The sequence below is a fragment of the Rattus norvegicus genome, chromosome 10 (assembly GCF_021556685.1).
Source record: "Rattus norvegicus strain SHRSP/BbbUtx chromosome 10, alternate assembly SHRSP_T2T, whole genome shotgun sequence".
In the NCBI taxonomy this organism is placed as follows: Eukaryota; Metazoa; Chordata; class Mammalia; order Rodentia; family Muridae; genus Rattus; species Rattus norvegicus.
The window spans coordinates 100,470,313-100,487,015 of record NC_141543.1 but is presented as its reverse complement, the minus strand read 5'-3'; the positions used below and the strand labels follow the sequence as shown (position 1 = coordinate 100,487,015).

General features: G+C 45.9%; 1 long non-coding RNA gene and 1 pseudogene across 2 annotated transcripts; both read left to right on the top strand.

Annotated features, from left to right (window-relative positions):
• The first annotated feature begins 285 nt into the window (after window positions 1-285).
• Window positions 286-804, top strand: Rpl10a-ps5 (ribosomal protein L10A, pseudogene 5; annotated as a pseudogene).
• Window positions 805-4,402: 3,598 nt separating this feature from the next.
• On the top strand, window positions 4,403-14,602 carry LOC102550454 (uncharacterized). Of its 2 annotated transcripts, none has more exons than XR_015631316.1 (3): window positions 4,403-4,846; window positions 7,227-7,406; window positions 13,587-14,602. It is a non-coding gene; the product is annotated as an uncharacterized LOC102550454 (long non-coding RNA). The 2 variants fall into 2 exon arrangements; XR_015631315.1 differs by lacking the exon at window positions 13,587-14,602 and adding an exon at window positions 12,801-13,062 and having other exon boundaries at window positions 4,578-4,846.
• Window positions 14,603-16,703: the final 2,101 nt, after the last annotated feature.

Sequence of the window (16,703 nt, the reverse complement as noted above, 5' to 3'; positions counted from 1 at the left end):
GAGTATCATCATGAGTTCAAGGACAACCTGGGCTACAGAGTGAGAGCCAGATCAGTTTGAGTTATAGTGTAAGATCCTGTTTCAAAAACAAACAAACAAACAAAACAAAAACCAAAACCCCGCTTCTTTTCCGGTTCCCGCAGCGGCAGCCATGAGCAGCAAAGTTTCACGCAACACCCTCCACGAGGCAGTGCGGGAAGTCCTGCAGGGAACTAGCGTAAGCGCCGCAAGTTTCTGGAGACGGTGGAGCTGCAGATCAGCCTGAAGAACTACGACCCTCAGAAGGACAAACGCTTCTCGGGCACCGTCAGGCTTAAGTCCACCCCTCGCCCCAAGTTCTCGGTGTGTGTCCTGGGGGACCAGCAGCACTGTGACGAAGCCAAGGCCGTGGATATCCCCCACATGGACATCGAGGCGCTCAAGAAGCTTAACAAGAACAAGAAGTTGGTCAAAAAGCTGGCCAAGAAGTACGATGCCTTTTTGGCCTCCGAGTCTCTGATCAAGCAAATCCCACATATCCTGGGTCCAGGCCTAAACCAGGCAGGCAAGTTCCCCTCCCTGCTGACACACAATGAAAACATGGTGGCCAAAGTGGATGAGGTGAAATCCACAATCAAGTTCCAGGTGAAGAAGGTGCTGTGTCTGGCCGTTGCCGTTGGCCACGTGAAGATGACTGATGATGAGCTAGTCTACAACATCCACCTGGTTGTCAACTTCTTGGTGTCCTTACTCAAGAAAAACTGGCAGATCGACCGGGCTCTGTACATCAAGAGCACCATGGACAAGCCCCAGCGTCTATATTAGGACGCTCCAATAAACCTCGGTGCTGCCATCTCAAAAACAAAACAAAACAAAACAAAACAAAACAACAACTACAAAAAACGAAAAACAACAAAAAACCCCAAAACCCCCAAAACAAAAACAAGAAACCTATGAAAACCAATGAAGAAAAGCCCAATTAACCACATATGTGTGATTTTCCCGTGTCCCTCTTCTGTTTGGTTAGTTTACTAATCTTTTTCTATGCTAATATCACTGTTACTTTTAATTTATTCTTTAACAATTTCCTCCATGTAGTGGTGTATCTTGATCATATCCACGTCCACCCTGTCCCACTCCCTCTAGATGCCTCCTACCTTCATGCCTTCCCTTTGTTTCTTTGTTTCTTCCTTTGTTTCTTTGTTTCTTTCTAACTCACAGAATCCAGTTCCTGTTGCCCACATACACATGGATACAGGATCATCTACCAGGGTACCAACAACCAACCAGGGTTTATTCTCCTACCTAACTCACTCTTATTCTCCCTTCCTCAGGTGCCCACATCTCCTCAGGTGGAGGTCAGTCTCAAGCGCCCCTCCCCCATCACTCTGAATGTTGATGGCTTGATCTTGTGCAGTTCTTGTGCAGGTAACCACAGCTGCTCTTCCCTATCCTCTGTTCCTGCATTCTTTCTGCCCCCTATCCCGGGCTCCTGCCCCCTGCCCCTCGCCCCACGGCTCTTCTGTAAGGCAAAATTAAATTCTTCCTTCTCTAAAGCCATAGTTTCTGCCTCTAGGTTCCTGCCCAGGCTTCCCTCAGTGATGGGCTGTAACCTGTAAACAGAGATGAACCCTTTCCTGTCCAGCGTGCTCTTGATCCCAGAGTTTACTGCAACAGCAGAAAGCGACCTGGAACAGTCCACCTCTGCGTAAGAAAGACCTGGCAGCTCCCCCACCAGGCTGCATAGCCCCTTCTGGCTCCGTGAAAGCTGACCAGAAGAGAGGACTTTTTCAGGGCAGTTTGAGCTTGATTTCACTATGTCCTCCAAGCAAACTGTGTCTTCCTCAGCAGCAGGGCCTTTCACCTAGTGGTGGGGGCCGACTAAGTGTGCTCTCGGCTTACTGTAGTTCTATTCTGTAGTTTTGTACTGCCTCTGAGATGAGAGAGAGTGATACTACCAGCTTTATTCTTTTTCCATCCAGATTTCTCTGACCAGTCAGGAGTTTTGGGATTATAATCAAATTCTATGATTGCTTTTCTCCCCTATTTTTATGGAAAATGCCATTGGAGTTCTGGACAAAGAGTGCACTGAATCTAGAGATCACTTTAGGTGTCAGTGTGGCCATTGTCACGATACTACGTTTTCCAGTCTGTCAACATGGATTGTTTTTCCATCCATCTGTGTTAACTTCCTCTGCCAATTTTCAGTGTGTAGGATTTTTCACCTTCCTGGTAGATGGTGTGTGTGCATTTGAACCCAAAGCCACAGACATGTATGCCAAGCAATCGCCTTACCATTGACTTAGATTCCCAACCATCTTCAGTTAAAGTATTCCTACCTACTTACAGTTTTTATGAAGGCAAGCATACCCAAGGAGAAGTGGAGAGAAACATATGTGGTCTGTGGCAGAACAGCTACGTGACTGTAGTAGCCAGAAGGCATTTTTGTCCACTCCCCACCCCATATTTTTCCTTCTGGATGTAGCATCTTCTCTTTCTGATCTTTAGAATTACTCCTTGTTCATTCTTAATCAACCATCCCCATTGATCTGATCCGACCAATCAGAATACTCCTTCCAATTTTCTCCCTGTAGCGATTGGCTCAGAAGTGGGCACCTGGCACAATCCAGGCTTTTAGGATCAATCATGAGGCAGAGAACTGCTGAGAAAGACATCTATACTTTTCTCCCTGGTCATTGGCTGAAAGGACTAAAAGGCTCTGTGCTATTTGCTACGAAGAATCTTTTCAAAGTCACCTGTTTAAGCAATCCTTCTTGAGTGGAGAAGAGTGAATTTGCTCTTTAACTTTAAAAAGAAAGTGAATTCTGTTTCACCTGTATGGGTGTTTTATCTGCATGTATATCTGTGTAGTCCTTAGCGGTCCAGTGCTCAAGGATGTCAGAATACAGAGGGGATTGGGGGCTGGAGTTATAGACAACTGTGGCCATTGTTTTTGAGTGCTGAGAATCAGACCCAATTCTCCTGGCCGAGCAGGTAGCGTCTTTACCGGATGAGCTGTCTGTCCAGCCCTCAGAGTTTGCTCTTCAATTATTTATTATCATGCATTAGTTGTGTGTATTATTCTGTTTTGGTGGAATATTTCTATATATGCAAACACTGTGCACCGGTCAAACACATCTTCTTCTTTTCTCCCCACCTGTGAGAGTAAGCATCTGACTGTGATGCTCATTGACTGATTTCAGCTATACAGGAGGCAAACTGATCCCAGGGCTTTTGGGTTATGTACACTGATAAATTCGTGTGGCTTCAGCAAGGCTGAGTTATCTCCTATAACCCAAAGCATTCTGGGTAATAAGCACGCTGCCCACATAAACATTAATGTGAAGACAGTTGATCAGAAGTTGCAATCTTCTCCCAGGAATATTTTCAAGGTTTTGAGTACATGAAAATCCTCGAGTGTCCCTCCTCTGAGTACATGGAGTGAACCCTGAAGAAAGGGAGCTCTGGCTTAGCGAGACTTGAGATGAGGCATCCTGGGTTGGTTCTGCTTTGTTTCTGAAAGTTAATTCTTATACATTTTATCATTCCATTGTCTCAGTCCCTCTCCCGCTGCTGCAAGAAAATACTGCAAACCATGTGGCTTGTGAATATCATTATGTCTCACAGTTCTGGAAGCTACAGTCCAAAATCACAGCCCCAGCAGATTTGGTGTGTGGTAACCCTACTTTCCGCTTTGTGGACAGCGCTTTCAAGTTTGTCCTCCGATGGTTGAGGTGGAAGGGGCAGGGCTGTTTGAAGGTTCCCCAGGCCTCTACACTCAGGATCCAAACATTTCCCAAAGGTCCTGACAACTAATGCACACTGGTGGATAGTTTCAACATGGGAATGGGGAGGGAGAGGGAGGAACAGCAGATTTGGATGCTGGGAAGGATAGAAAATACTTGTCAAGTTGGATAATGTTTTTTCCATCCATCCATCCATCCATCCATCCATCCATCCATCCATCCATCCACCCATCCATCCATCCATCCAAATGCCTGTTAATTACAAATTTCCTGAGTTTAAGGGCTAAGTATAAGGCTGCCTGAGAGAGTTTGACCTGGGCCACAGGTCAAATTGAAAAGGCACTTTTCTCTCTAGAAGATGGGGTTCATCCAAGTGCCCTCTGTATTGCTTGCAAAGTGATGAAATCCAACTGAGTTCTTAAGTTGAACGCTCCTTTGAACCCCATTACTTGATGATTTACACAATTTTCAAAATAGGGTAACACCCAGAGGGTTGTCTGGTTCAATTTCCTCCCGAAATCCAGACTTGGGGATTTCCTTAAAGACCTGCCATTCTTTTCCTTCCTGTGGTGACGGTTTCACCAGTGCCGAGGTGGCTGATGGGTCTGGACCGAAGAAGATACTGGGCGGAAACCACAGGTACAGGCATCCGGTCCAGTTAAGATCGGAAGGAGCTTGTGTGGTAATTGGCATTGTGAGTGTTCATCCAGGTGTGGCAAATGGGAGAAAGGAGAAAGGGCGCAGGACACCTGCCTGCGTTTTTTCTTTCTCAACAGCTGATCTTCAACGATTCGGGTGGATTTAGAGTTACCTAGGAGACACAGCTTTATGCGCGCCCGTGAGAGCGTTTTCAGAGAGGTTTAACTGAAGAGGTACATCGGAGCCCAGATGTGTGCGGCCCTACCTCATAGGCTGGGATCCCTGGACTTTATAAAAGCATAAACACAAGAAAGCAAAATGAGTACCAGAATTCTGCTCTCCACAGAGGCGATGTGACCAGCTGCCAAATGCTTCTGCAGCCATGACTTCCCACCAGGATGGACCAAATCACCTCAAACCACAGGGATCCAAACGTTTCATTCAAGCTCTTTTTCCATCATAGTGCGTCATAAGACAATGAGGTGATTTGGTCCACCTTCCGCCCTTTCCTCGCTTCCTTCCCTGTCTCTGTCCTTTCCCTCTTCCTCCCTTCCTCTCCTTTTTTATCCTCCTTTCCTCGCCTGCTTCCTTTCTTTTTTTCCTCTCTTCCCTTTCCCAGAAGTTCAAAGACAGTGTGTGGACTTCCAAAGGAACTGGGTCCATCCTACTTCGCAGGATGCTACTTCTGAGCGCTGTCCCCTGAGCATGTGAAATGCACCCTCTCAGTGGGCTCTGGGCTGCTCTATCCAGTAGCCGTTTCCCCGGCTTCCCCTTTCCAGAGAGGAAATGGCAGGCATGTTTCTGCTCTGCTCAGGACCAGGGATTATGGAGTTTAAACTCTCTCCTCCAAGCCACGTTCAAGTTTTTGACTTAAAAGGGAAATGTTTCATTTTCGGCCAAATGTATCCCCCTCTTTCCCCCTCGCTGGAAGGAGAACAAAGCAATTCAAATCAGAAAACACAGGGAACTCCCTGCACACTGTCCACGGGGACCAGGCTCCCAACTGGATCCCACGGAATCTGATTGAAGTGCAACTGAGCCCTCTGCGTTTGTTCAAATGTCATTTAAATAGAAATGTTTCAAATCTCTGCCAAGGAACTGCCCAGGGGGTGACATGGGATGGAGTCAGCCCTCTCAGCTCGGCAGGCAGCTGTAGGCCCAGACTGCAGGGGCGGGACCCAGGCCAGGTGGGCTCAGGGGGTTCACAGGGGAAGCAAAGCGGTGGGAAAGGGGAGAGAGAGGAAGGGGGGCGGATGAAGGAAATGAGGTAGGGGAGGACCCTGGGCACTTTTTACCCCGAAGATACCAGCTACAAATGAGGGATATGAAATGCCTGTATTCTGCCATAGGCATTCTCTTTCTGTGTCTCTGTGTCTCTGTCTCTCTCCGTGTCTTTGTCTCTGTCTGTCTCTCTTTGTGTCTCTGTGTCTGTCTCTGTCTCTCTGTCTCTCTCTGTCTCTCTCCCCCCCGCATGTGTGGGGGTGTTTCCATACCAACCCTTATTCCTTTCCTTTCTTTCTTTTCTTCTTCTTCTTTTTTTCTTTTCTTTTTTTTTCGGAGCTGGGGACCCAACCCAGGGCTCTACCGCTGAGCTAAATCCCCAACCCCCTTTCCTTTCTCTCTTAAAACATGCACACTCCCATAACACACCTACTTTCAAAGCCTAGGTTTGGTGATCAAACCCCTTTGAGGCTCATCAAATCAGGAAGCACTCAAGGCCAATTCACCTGCTTAGCTTTTTTTTTCTTCTTCTTCTTTTTTTGGTGGTTGTTGTCACCAGCTGCCTTGCCAGGTCTTTGTATAGGATGTGGTTTGCAACTGGGGCTGAGGGTACAGGTATTTGCTTCCTGATTCCACATGACCAAGGTGGCTATGGAGTCTGGGATCTGAGATACTGACGGTACTCATTCCTGGGCCTCATCAGCCAGCCCTGCCTGTTTCCTAAGATGTCTAACAGGAAGTGTCAGGCAACTCATCCTTTGTCCACTAAGTTGTGGAAAATGATTTTTTTTTTCTTGTTTTGTAGTTCTGATGAAAAGTTTGTGGTAAGAGCTGGGGAAATGACTCGGTGGTTAAAGTGCTTGTTGGGCAAGGATTAAGATAGGAGCTCAGGTCCGCAGAACTCCCAAGTGGGCATGGTGGCCTACTGTAAACCTAACTCTCAGGAGCTGGAGATGGGGATCTCCTGAGCAAATGGGCTAAGCAGACTAGCTGTGTCCGTTAGCTCCAGCTTCAACTGAAGGACCTTGCCTCAGTGAATGAAGTGGGAAAATCTAGGGAGATACCTGATGTCAACCTCTGGCTTCTACGCATATGTGAGCCTCTACGTATGCAAACATGCATAGGTACCTTTAAAAAACTTTATGGCAAAAAAGTTGCTACAAACACAGCTACTAAAGTAGACGACATTTCAAAGTGTTAATGTTTCCATTCTGCATGGTTACAATTCAAGAGAGGTAGGAGCCGCGATGGTCAGTTTTGACTGTCAGCTTAACATGCTATAATCTCGTGGAAAGAAATTTTCAATGAGGGATTGTATAGATTGTGTTGGCCTGTGGCCATGTCTTTGAGGGATTATCTTGACTGTGCTCTTGGGGGATGGGAAGACCTGCCCACTGTTGGTGGCACATTCCCTAGGCAAGGTATCATGGACCGTATGAGAATGGAGAAATGGGGGTGAGCACTCGTAAACCTGTATGAATGAATTAATTGCACTCTCATACTGACTGTGGATGTAATGTATCTGGCCCCTTCGAGTTCCCGCTGCCTTGACTTCCTGCTAGGATGAACTGTAACCTGGGGTTGTCAGCCAAATAAACCCTTTCTCCTCTAACTTGCTTTTGTTTGGGTCTTTTATCACAGCGGTAGAAAGGAAGCTAGGAGAAGAGTGGAGGTTGTTCCTTCATTTCTGGGGATCCGTGAGCATGGAACGGGGCTAACCGGCTGCATGAGGAAGTTCCTAAGGGAGCCACGGCAGGACTACTTGATTGCAGAAGAGCTGAGCGCTGACCACCATGAAGCATAGAGCAACTCTGTCTGAAGGTTTGGTTCATGTCAAACCATTGCCCCATGATTACATCAGATGCCTTTCTTTCTCTTCACCTTTCGCACAGATACACACACACACACACACACACACACACACACACACACACACTACTTTGAATTTAATAATTCTTCAAAGTATGCTTTCATTTTGTTACAATATCTACCTGTCCTTGAGAACTGTTGTAATGCTTAACTAATGAAGACAGACGGGTACAAAATGCTCCCCATGGTGCTGATTCACATGAAGCCACTCACACCCTTCGCCTGTCACTGTGAATCAGAGCCCTGTTGGCTTTCATTAGCCTCTGCGAGACCGTTGCCTTGAAGGACAATTGAATTTCAAACATCCGCCAACTGAGGAATTAACAAGGTGTAGTGTATTATCTATAGCGAAAAAAATTTTTTTTATTAACTTGAGTATTTCTTATATACATTTCGAGTGTTATTCCCTTTCCCGGTTTCCGGGCAAACATCCCCCTCCCCCCTCCCCTTTCTTATCGGTGTTCCCCTCCCAACCCTCCCCCCATTGCCGCCCTCCCCCCACCAGTCTAGTTCACTGGGGGTTCAGTCTTAGCAGGACCCAGGGCTTCCCCTTCCACTGGTGCTCTTACTAGGATATTCATTGCTACCTATGAGGTCAGAGTCCAGGGTCAGTCCATGTATAGTCTTTAGGTAGTGGCTTAGTCCCTGGAAGCTCTGGTTGCTTGGCATTGTTGTACATATGGGGTCTCGAGCCCCTTCAAGCTCTTCCACTTCTTTCTCTGATTCCTTCAATGGGGGTCCTATTCTCAGTTCAGTGGTTTGCTGCTGGCATTCACCTCTGTGTTTGCTGTATTCTGGCTGTGTCTCTCAGGAGTGATCTACATCCGGCTCCTGTCAGTCTGCACTTCTTTGCTTCATCCATCTTGTCTAATTGGGTGGCTGTATATGTATGGGCCACATGTGGGGCAGGCTCTGAATGGGTGTTCCTTCTGTGTCTGTTTTAATGTTTGCCTCTCTATTCCCTGCCAAGGGTATTCTTGTTCCCCTTTTAAAGAAGGAGTGAAGCATTCACATTTTGATCATCCGTCTTGAGTTTCTTTTGTTCTAGGCATCTAGGGTAATTCAAGCATTTGGGCTAATAGCCACTTATCAATGAGTGCATACCATGTGTGTTTTTCTGTGATTGGGTTACCTCACTCAGGATGATATTTTCCAGTTCCAACCATTTGCCTACGAATTTCATAAAGTCATTGTTTTTGATAGCTGAGTAATATTCCATTGTGTAGATGTACCACATTTTCTGTATCCATTCCTCTGTTGAAGGGCATCTGGGTTCTTTCCAGCTTCTGGCTATTATAAATAAGGCTGCTATGAACATAGTGGAGCACGTGTCTTTTTTATATGTTGGGGCATCTTTTGGGTATATACCCAAGAGAGATATAGCTGAATCCTCAGGCAGTTCAATGTCCAATTTTCTGAGGAACCTCCAGACTGATTTCCAGAATGGTTGTACCAGTCTGCAATCCCACCAACAATGGAGGAGTGTTCCTCTTTCTCCACATCCTTGCCAGCATCTGCTGTCACCTGAGTTTTTGATCTTAGCCATTCTCACTGGTGTGAGGTGAAATCTCAGGGTTGTTTTGATTTGCATTTCCCTTATGACTAAAGATGTTGAACATTTCTTTAGGTGTTTCTCAGCCATTCGGCATTCCTCAGCTGTGAATTCTTTGTTTAGCTCTGAGCCCCATTTTTAATAGGGTTATTTGTCTCCCTGCAGTCTAACTTCTTGAGTTCTTTGTATATTTTGGATATAAGGCCTCTATCTGTTGTAGGATTGGTAAAGATCTTTTCCCAATCTGTTGGTTGCCGTTTTGTCCTAACCACAGTGTCCTTTGCCTTACAGAAGCTTTGCAGTTTTATGAGATCCCATTTGTCGATTCTTGATCTTAGAACATAAGCCATTGGTGTTTTGTTCAGGAAATTTTTTCCAGTGCCCATGTGTTCGAGATGCTGCCCTAGTTTTTCTTCTATTAGTTTGAGTGTGTCTGGTTTGATGTGGAGGTCCTTGATCCACTTGGACTTAAGCTTTGTACAGGGTGATAAGCATGGATCGATCTGCATTCTTCTACATGTTGACCTCCAGTTGAACCAGCACCATTTGCTGAAAATGCTATCTTTTTTCCATTGGATGGTTTTGGCTCCTTTGTCAAAAATCAAGTGCCCATAGGTGTGTGGGTTCATTTCTGGGTCTTCAATTCTGTTCCATTGGTCTATCTGTCTGTCTCTGTACCAATACCATGCAGTTTTTATCACTATTGCTCTGTAATACTGCTTGAGTTCAGGGATAGTGATTCCCCCTGAAGTCCTTTTATTGTTGAGGATAGTTTTAGCTATCCTGAGTTTTTTGTTATTTCAGATGAATTTGCAAATTGTTCTGTCAACTCTTTGAAGAATTGGATTGGTATTTTGATGGGGATTGCATTGAATCTGTAGATCGCTTTTGGTAATGGCCATTTTTACTATATTAATCCTGCCAATCCACGAGCATGGGAGATCTTTCCATCTTCTGAGGTCTTCTTCAATTTCTTTCTTCAGAGTCTTGAAGTTCTTATTGTACAGATCTTTTACTTGCTTGGTTAAAGTCACACCGAGGTACTTTATATTATTTGGGTCTATTATGAAGGGTGTTGTTTCCCTAATTTCTTTCTCGGCTTGTTTCTCTTTTGTGTAGAGGAAGGCTACTGATTTATTTGAGTTAATCTTATACCCAGCCACTTTGCTGAAGTTGTTTATCAGCTTTAGTAGTTCTCTGGTGGAACTTTTGGGATCACTTAAATATACTACCATATCATCTGCAAATAGTGATATTTTGACTTCTTCTTTTCCGATCTGTATCCCCTTGACCTCCTTTTGTTGTCTGATTGCTCTGGCTAGAACTTCAAGAACTATATTGAATAAGTAGGGAGAGAGTGGGCAGCCTTGTCTAGTCCCTGATTTTAGTGGGATTGCTTCAAGTTTCTCTCCATTTAGTTTAATGTTAGCAACTGGTTTGCTGTATATGGCTTTTACTATGTTTAGGTATGGGCCTTGAATTCCTATTCTTTCCAGGACTTTTATCATGAAGGGGTGTTGAATTTTGTCAAATGCTTTCTCAGCATCTAATGAAATGATCATGTGGTTTTGTTCTTTCAGTTTGTTTATATAATGGATCACGTTGATGGTTTTCCGTATATTAAACCATCCCTGCATGCCTGGGATGAAGCCTACTTGATCATGGTGGATGATTGTTTTGATGTGCTCTTGGATTCGGTTTGCCAGAATTTTATTGAGTATTTTTGCGTCGATATTCATAAGGGAAATTGGTCTGAAGTTCTCTTTCTTTGTTGGGTCTTTGTGTGGTTTAGGTATAAGAGTAATTGTGGCTTCATAGAAGGAATTCAGTAGTGCTCCATCTGTTTCAATTTTGTGGAATAGTTTGGATAATATTGGTATGAGGTCTTCTATGAAGGTCTGATAGAATTCTGCACTAAACCCGTCTGGACCTGGGCTCTTTTTGGTTGGGAGACCTTTAATGACTGCTTCTATTTCCTTAGGAGTTATGGGGTTGTTTAGCTGGTTTATCTGTTCCTGATTTAACTTTGGTACCTGGTATCTGTCTAGGAAATTGTCCATTTCCTGCAGATTTTCAAGTTTTGTTGAATATAGGCTTTTATAGTAAGATCTGATGATTTTTTGAATTTCCTCTGAATCTATAGTTATGTCTCCCTTTTCATTTCTGATTTTGTTAATTTGGACACACTCTCTGGGTCCTCTCGTTAGTCTGGCTAAGGGTTTATCTATCTTGTTGATTTTCTTTTTTTTTTTTTCCGGAGCTGGGGACCGAACCCAGGGCCTTGCGCTTCCTAGGCAAGCGCTCTACCACTGAGCTAAATCCCCAACCCCTCTTGTTGATTTTCTTAAAGAACCAACTTTTGGTTCTGTTGATTCTTTCTATGGTCCTTTTTGTTTCTACTTGGTTGATTTCAGCTCTGAGTTTGATTATTTCCTGCCTTCTACTCCTCCTGGGTGTATTTGCTTCTTTTTGTTCTAGAGCTTTTAGGTGTTATAGCGAAATATTTTTAAGTTCTAAGAAAAGAACGAGGGCTGAGGAGATGACTCAGTGGGTAAAGTGCTTGCTGTTCAAGCGTGAGGTCCTGGGTTTAAATTCCCAGAATGCAGGTAAATCTGCCAAGGGGAGAGGGAGCAGGAGACAGGAGAACCTCTAAAAGTTCATGAGCCTGTAAGCTAGACTGGCATACACAATGGTAAATAAAAGACTCTCTGGTAAAAAGGTGGAAGGCAAAGACTGACCACACACACACACACACACACACACACACACACACACACAGAGAGAGAGAGAGAGAGAGAGAGAGAGAGAGAGAGAGAGAGAGAATTGAAAATTGACGAATGCTACATGCTACCACTTGGGTGAACCTTAAAAACATCATGAAAAGTTGAGAAGTCACACAATCAACTACATTTATAGGGAAGGTCCAGATTAGAGGAGATTAGTATCTTCCAAGATCTGTAGGGTTGGTGGTGAGGCAGGGTGATCACTGATAAATGTAGAGTGGTTTTGTGGAGCAACAAACAAAACAGTTCTATAATTACCAGAAGTTTCACAATCTACTGGATACACTCCAATCTGGGGACTGTACACTTTCAACTGCTAAACTTGATTGTCATAGTAGGGTTCCCATTGCTATGAAGAGACACCAGGACTAAGGCATTTCTCATAAGGAAAACATTCAGTTGGGGTTGGCTTACAGTTTCAGGGCTTCAGTCCATTATCATCATGTTGGGAAGCATGGCAGCATGAAGGGAGACAAAAATGGTGCTGAAAGAGCCCAGAGCTCTTCATCTTGATCTGAAGGCCACCAGGAGGAGACTGATTTATGCAGGCAAGGAGGAGGCTTTCTTCCTCTTAGAGTGGTGTTTGAGCACTAAGAGCCCTCAAAGCCAGTCCCACAGTGACACACTTCCTCCAACAAGGCCACACCCACTTCAACAAGGCCACACCTCCCAAGAGTGCCACTTTCCATGGGCCAAGCGTATTCAAACCACCATGTCAATGGAATGTGAGGTATGGATGGGTTTTAAGAAGAAGCTATGGGAATGAATTTGGGCAGTGAATTTAGACCATCAGCAGGGAGATGCTTAAGAAGCATCAGGACTTAATGTTGGATCACTCCAGGATTTTCTTTAATCATCCAGGATAAGTGGTACTTGTCCAACTCATTTGTCATTAGTGTCCTTGGCCCAGAGTCATGCTTCTGTGCTTTGTCTCCTGTCTTTCTTGGCTGGGTGATTTTCATGTTTCTGATAGAGAAATACTCATCTCTCCCCCTCTCCCTCCCGTTGTAGGTGCGTGTGTGCAGAAGTGCACACGTATGCATGGACACAACCATGTTTGTGCTTGAGTGGAGGTGCACACAAGCCCAAGACAACCTCAGGTGTCAGTACTTGCCTCCTACCTTGCCTGACGCAGGGTCTCCTGCTGCTCATTACTCTGTAAATCAGGCTCCCTTCCAGGCTCGAGAACTACCTCCTCTCTCCTCCCTTCCATGTTGCCTGAGGAACACGTTCTGCCTCTTCTGTATAAAGAGAAACAACGTGAATCCCAGAATCGCTGCGCCAGATTTTGGTTCTTCCTCTGCTCAACAGAGGACTTTGGTCTCCTGAAGTCTCAAATCCACCCCTGTGACAAGGGTGGTGGGAGAACTTGGTGCTAAGCTGTAGAGAGAATCTCTTGCACAATGTATGGAAGCATGACTTCTCGATAGTATGCTGTTGGCTTATTAGCTTAGGCAGGAAATAGGAGGTGGGGCATTCAGCTGGGGGAGGGGGGGCAGAATTCTGGGAGAGAGACTTGCATGGGAAGAGGATTCAAGCCCTTGACACAGAGGAAGATGGTCACATGAAACTGAGGACCAGGACACCAGTCATGTGGTAGAAGGTAGAATAGCAGAATTATTGAGATATGAGCTAGTCAGGGAACAGAGCTCTAGCTTTTGGTGTAGGCATTTATTCATATACAAGAAGTCTCAGGGTCATTATTTTGGATAATAAAATGGCTGGGTGAAAAGCACATGATTACACCAAGCAGGTGGAAGCTCTGTTAACACCTCGCTTTCCCCTTCTTTCCTCCAGGGTGATGAGAGCTTGGTGTTGATGAACAAACGGGTATTGAGGGATGCTGGTTGAAGACATTCATCTCCTCCACTCCCTCAGGCAACATGTGGTCACAGCCAAATCCCTTAGGTTCTGATTTGGTCTGATGACCGTTTCCTGTGGGTTTTCCAGGGTGAACCACATCTTGAACCAGAAGATGTGGAGCTGGATGAATTTCTCAAGTCGGTGTTAGTTTCAATCCTGTTGCTCTGCTAAAACCCACAGACAGAAAGCTGCATAAGAGAGAAAGGTGCTGATCTGGCTTACAATTCCAGGTTATTGTCTCTCAGAGCAGAGAAGCCAATGGAAGGATCAAGAGGTATCTAGTTGCATCACATCTTCAGCCAAAAGCAGAGAGAAATGAATGTGTGAGGTTTTCTGCTTTCTTGCTTTCTCCTCTCTTACATACCTACCTAGGGAATGGTGCTGCCCATGGTGGGCTTGGTCTTCCTATATCAATTAAAAATCAAGACAGTCTCCTACCGACATGCCCACAGGCGGGACTTTATCAAGAAAGTTCCTTAATTATGACCCCCTCCCCCCAATTACTTCTAGGTTACGTCAAGCTGACACTTAAAAACCAACCATCACCCCAAGTAATGACAACAAATGTCCCCACCCTGATGACTTCCTTTTCCTTGAAATGTGGACTGCTTGCAGGACTCTTTGGTACCTACATCATTGCATGGATGTTACCTGACTTACCTAGGAACCTCCCTTTCACTCTTTCATCCTCAGTAAGAAAAAAGAGGGAGGGAGGGAGAGAGGGAGGGAGGGAAGGAGGGAGAGAGGGAGGGAGAGAGAGAGAGGGAGGGAGAGAGAGAGAGACCCCAGCAGAGGCAGAAATCAAGGGAGACACTTTCTTCCAGAAGTCAGTCTTGTCTCTTTGTCCCCCTCTCCTCACTCTGACCTGCAAGCTGACTTTCATTCTTTTGGTCTCTCAAATCCTTCCTAACACTTGTCAAAAATTAAAGTGGGACCTCCCTTCAAACATTCTATCTGCCTTTGCCAAGAAGGCAAGTCTGTCACCAAAGAATTTACATTAATATTTCAAATATGCGCTGCTCGAAGACGAAATAGTGCCTTCTGCTTTCAAGCTGGGTTTGGGTGACCTCTGTGCTTTAATATTTTCAGCAAAGAGTCATGTGACAATTCAACTATGTTCAGAAAGAGAAGAAAGGAAGTGTGCCCTCATGGACGCGCCGACTCTATTGCAAATGGGGTGGGTGAGATGTAGCTCAGGGCCAAGTACTTTATTTTGTTTGTGATTTCTGCTAAGCAGGTCCACATGAAACACACACACTCTCTCTCTCTCTCTCTCTCTCTCTCTCTCTCTCTCTCTGTATGCTCTCTGTATGTGTGTGTGTGTGTATATGTGCACAGGCTCACATGCATATGCATATGCATACATACTCCGTACAAAAATGGAGGTCAGAAGATAATTTTGGGTGTCAGTCCGCCTTGAGACAGGGCCTCTCTTTTGACTGACACTGTATGACAGGCTAACATGCTTGTGTGCTTCTAGGAGTCACCTAAAACTTGACCCCACTGCACCATAAAAGTACTAGCATTATGGTTGCATGGTATCACGCCCGAGTTTGTGGGTTCTTGGGACCCACACCAGCTTTGAGTGGGTTCTAGGGATTTGAACTCAGAGTCTCACAATTGCACAGCAAGAATTCTATCCATGGAGCCAGCTCCAGAGCTCCAACATGAAGGACACTCATCTGCATAGAATGAAGAAGACCAAGGAGTCTTCATTTCCTAACACAAAAGCTCTTGTCGCCCCCCCCCCCAATCGAGCTTAGTAGCCTAACATTATCTTACTCCAGATTCCACTGGGGAGGGACTCTCATCACAGTCAGTGATGAACAGTTAGGATCTACCGACCCCTTTCAGGCCTGGGTCATGCCGTCCTGCGCCTGGGAGCTCAGAGGCTGCAGCTTAGGGTGCAGTTCCTCCAGAGGCCAGGAGGGGGGTGTCTTGTGCTTCAGAAGTTCCTGCGTCTGGGCAGCTGGTCCTCCTTGCTATCCTATCTTCTCTTGGCTGGGAAGGCCCGGTCCTGACAGAAGCATGGCGTTTGCTTCACGACGGCCTGCCACAATAATCAACTCTGCCCTAGGCTGTGCCACCCGGGTCTTTTTACTTAGAAGTTAGCCGAACGGCGGGATTTCTTGCAATGACCTCACTCATCACCCTGGCAGGCCTGGTGGGCATGCGACCGGGGGCAAGTTTACACAGATGCCTGCATCCTGGCACTCAGAGCAGGTGTCCACTAACCCCATTCAGACCACCCTCCCGGAAAAGAGCCCCCCTCGGGTTTGAGGGATGACAGGTCAGTCTTTGGAGTGGCCTGCAGGGAAATCCACTACCTGCCTGTCATCCACCAGTGAGCTGGTGTGGGAGGCTTGGAGCGGATGCTGGGGGACAGGACGCTGGCTTTGGTTGACACTAGGAACTTGATACAACACTGGCCTGATTTGTCACGACGGGCCTGAGGTACTTCAAGGCTGCTCTGTTACATATAGGAAACAGGCTCAGATCGATGACAGGCTATGCCAAAGGTCACCAAAGCAGCAGGTGGCAGAGCAATGGCTTGCTTGGAGGCCCTCAGAGCCCTGACCCATGCTGGTGAATCTGCCCCACCTGCACAAACAGATGGGCCCTCGGAGGTTGGAGAAATATCTAACCCTCACCAATGCTTTAAAATTTCTAGGACTTTTTCCTCTGTGCTGTTACTTCTGTTGTTTCGGATTCTCCCAACAGATCCCCTCCCTAGTGGTATGAACGGGAGAGACATTAGACCTGGGTGTCAACCATGTTGGACGGCTCACTTCACACCAGAGAGTCTCTCCTTCAGCAACCCCTGCTCCCCACCCCCACCCCCACCCCCACACTGGGCTTCATGGCTTTAATTAAAACCCTGAAGGGAGGGAACTTGCCCATAACGAACAGAAATGTGATCGAACGGTTCCCCTCTTAGAATATATGGAAAGGCTGCTACTTGGCACCTGGTTCTTACGTCTCAGTGCTTCTAGAAGCTTCCACCTCTATGTCTTTCACACAGAGAGGAGGGATGGTGTCTAAAGATTCCAC